Source organism: Conger conger, chromosome 1 (genome assembly GCF_963514075.1).
Source record: "Conger conger chromosome 1, fConCon1.1, whole genome shotgun sequence".
Lineage (NCBI taxonomy): Eukaryota > Metazoa > Chordata > Actinopteri > Anguilliformes > Congridae > Conger > Conger conger.
In genome coordinates this window covers 52,267,148-52,271,237 of record NC_083760.1, presented here as the reverse complement: position 1 = coordinate 52,271,237, position 4,090 = coordinate 52,267,148, and positions in this window count along the sequence as shown.

Sequence of the window (4,090 nt, the reverse complement as noted above, 5' to 3'; positions counted from 1 at the left end):
GTTTTCTTGAAAAGGAATTAAACCATTAAGATAAAATGTTTGTGACAGTTTTAAGGAAATTATAGGTACCCTATTTATATTTTAAGAGCAATTGGAATTGAAATGCTGTATTATATCTTCTCCCATAGATGGTGGCAGAGGGCAAGTCAAACGACTATCTCACTTATTTCCATATGTCTAGAGTCGATTTCAAATTAAAGAAGTAATTGTTTAACTGATATTCAGTTTAAATTTGTACACCGGCATTCAAGGAATCAACACTTATCACGACGGTTATACAGCAACAATAAAACAACGACACATAAAATATACGACGGCCTATGACAACATCTTGTTAGATGTAAGTTATATTATAACACATTGTAGACTAGTAGCTACACATTTAAAAATGTATTTCTGACAAAGACGCACACGCACGCACCGGCTGTATCATATTCAACGTTTTTCCAACATGTTCAATTAATAATTTCAAATTAATCAAACACAGTTTGAACAAAGCATAGGGTTGGAGAGTAATCTATACAATCGCCTTATTGAGGGGAAATGCCACATGGAAAGGAAATGATCTGTATATTGGCGCGGGAACGGAGGGAAAACCCCCTGTGATGCGCCGAGATCACGAAATGCCCAGTAAGTGGGGCGGACTCAGGAGTCCTCTTTCCACTCTGTCCGTAGTGCTCTGTCATTTTCTCCTCGCCCATTCGCGTCGCTACCTTCCTGAGGGACATTGAAGGTAGCCTCTGCATCGCTCTTTGGAGGTTTTACTAAATTAACGGTGCCAAAACTTAGGTTTCAAGACAAATGACCGTACATATCATATTTATTGCGCCTCAGAGGCCAGAGTTTCCACCTACGGGGCTGCATTGATCTGGAGTTGGAGCCAGTGAGATCATAGATTTATAACTCACCTCGCATATTCACACAGTCGATTAACAGAAACAAGAAGGCTGTTTCCCTTCACTTGTTTAGTCAGTGTATTAATTCAATTCTTTCGTCCCAAATGCCACGACATATTCCGCTACACTCCACACCTTGAAGGGTTTGTAGTGATCTGAGTCAAAGAAAATAACGCTGCATATTAAATTAATTGTTTATGACAACTTCATCCTGAAACAATCTAGAGCGCTGCAACTCTTGAGAAATATCCCATTGGAGGTCGTTTGTCAGGAATAAAGACATTTCGGACTGGTTTCACAGACACATATTCTTCTGAGTTCTAGAGTAAAGTGATTTTTGTATTCAAGACTAGATTATTTCGATTCAGACTAGACTTAATATGCGTCTGTGAAAAATGGCCCTTAAAGATTTAGTCTGGTAGGTGGCATCAAGTACCGAGCTTAGCTCAATATGCTTAACTTTGGTGTATGCTAAGGTACATGCTTTTTACATTTACTACAACTTTATACGAGATTTCTGGCCCAAACACGGCGTTTCAATCGCCATTGCCTACGTGCTGAGGTTAGAATCAAGTTTTACAATACTCAGGCAAGAAGTAGGAGAGTTGAAATTGTACTCCAACGATCCACTAGAGGGAGGTAATCGCCTATAGCTGTAATGATCCGCTTCTGTCATTTAATTTAGGCATTGGTCCATCTCACTGGCAAGCAACAATTCCATCCCATACAGCAGACACATGGAATATGTTCAGAACATCAGATTAATGATTTTCTGGTCACTGGTCACATTCTGGAGGTATTATGGCATGTCATCAGTATATCATTCATTGGAATATTTTAAATAAACAGGCAAGTGCCACTACTACTAATCACTACAATTATTTATAATCAAGAATAAGGTTTTCTTTGCTTTCTTGTTATTTCAGTGTTTGAGGGGATTTCACACACTCTCCAAGTTCAATTGAATGACTATGCTTTTGGTCAATGTGAACATACGGTGCCCATGTCATGTTAAGTTTCCAAGTCATGAAGCATTGCATAAAGATTCCTGGAACTTTTTAACCAAGCGTGGCTCTTGGTGTTGATCAGGCTCCTAAGGTCATATTTTCTCAGATTTTAAGTGTGAAACATACGCAGCCATTAAGTGAAAGTAAGATCAAAGTAAAACAGTTGCCCTTTTCAAGGGTCTCTTGTATGTAAATCACCCTGTTAACTTACACACTGCATTTAACACATCGGTCTCTCTGGGCAGTGAAAAAGATAGGATCCTCAGATGCTAACCAGCTAGCAGTTCAATAAAAAATATTGGCGCCATCAAATAGGTAACACAAATTGCACTGTGAATTTACTACCCTTTCCCGGATGTTGGAACTAAGCGGTTGCTTCTCTACTACTTGGTCATTTTGAGGTTAAGTTCCCATGATCGGTAAGTGTCAATGATAGCATTGACCTCTCAAACATTCCCCACGGTACTTTCCAGAGTCACCCACTGTGGTTACAGACAGATGGTGCCAGTGTGGGCCGTGATCCTGGTGGGGGAGGATGGTGTGTCTGACCACAGTCATTGAGGAAAGATTTATAGGGTATCAGCAACAAAGCTCCAAAAGTTTACACGTCCGGTGGATTCAGTTTGATTGGGGCTAAAGCTACACACCTGTTAGACCACTTCCTGTTTGTATCCCTGGACCAGCTATCCCCAGTATGTAATAATAAAAAAATAATTTTGTTTGATGAACTGGGTGTCAATAATGGACAGTCCTACACTGATGGTGGTGCAGAGCTGCCAAACCCAACTCATTCATTACAACCAGTTTACATCTCAAGGTACATGCAGCATGAGTCATTCCCTGTCAAGGCTGCCAGCTGCCAGATTTTGAAAATTAATAAAGTGAAAAACATCAGACTTCTATCAAAACATATACGTGGTATGATTTAAATTTTGTTGACATGAGACAGAACAATACCCAATGTCACCAATTAGCAAACAATGCCCAGATATATTGCCAGTTAATCTTAGTCTGCACTGAATGGATGTTATTTGTTTTAAACCCAGATATGCTTTATGGAAATTATTCTCAAGGATGTTATTTTAGCTGAAAGCAATGATAAAGTTGTTGTGCAAGCTCAGCTGACTTCAATTGGACCTCAGGAAACCTTTCTAATTGTATGCTTTTGTCCTTGTTCTTAAAGTCCCTTTCATCATTGTTCTGGAAAAAAGGAACAAAGAGTCCAACGGTTTAATCCCACTCAAGGTGATGGCATTTATTTTGAAGAAACATAATAAGGCTTGTCTCGCGTGTGTAGCCTATTATGTGAGGGTCATCTCCCATTAAACAGGGTCAGATATAACACAACTAATTATGCACACTACTAAGCATGATTAATCTGTTCGAGTGACAATTGGAATAATTACTGGGGTGAGGACTGTATGACACTCAGTAAACGAGTTTGGCTTTAACCAAAAACCTGCCATTAGTATGATTCAGGAAAAAAAACACTCATGTTCTATGAATATGACAGGGTATATATATGTATATACTGTACATATACTGTTCTCCTGGTTTATCATTCTTAAATCACATATACCCTATTCACTGCCCTGAAAGGTGGAGATGCAGGATCTGTAAAGTTGGAGGTAGTTGGAGAGATGGGCACAGTGTTAGTTATTATTCATGACAGCTCTCATTTGATGTCTTATCTCTGTTCCTCCTCAATAGGCCCTGGGCTGATCCCAGAATACTCACAAACTGATCTCAGGCTGTTCCTGGTCTCCTCCAGGGCTGATCTCAACCTGTTTGTGCATTGTAATGTCCTCTCTTAATTTGATGTAGGTGAGGGATTTTGTGTCAGTCTCAAACAAGAAAAACAAAAGTAGCAAATATTATCAAAAGGTTACACTGTGTGTGGCAATGAACCGCACAATAACTTAAGCCTTCTATGCTTGTTCAAGCTTACCAGTCAAATTAAAATCTGTTCATACAAAGGCATTCAGCCTGAACAAATGAAGAACTAATGACAAATTAATTCCATGCCGTCTCTACCCTTGATGCATGCAATGGTCCAGACTGTTTGGACAGAAATAGCAAAATGGATGATTTTAAGAAGAATATGCAGCATGTTTTGCCAATATACCCAAGATTAGTTTTCTTTGTAATACCATATCTGACCTTCTGTAGTCTGATTAAGCTCTGTTC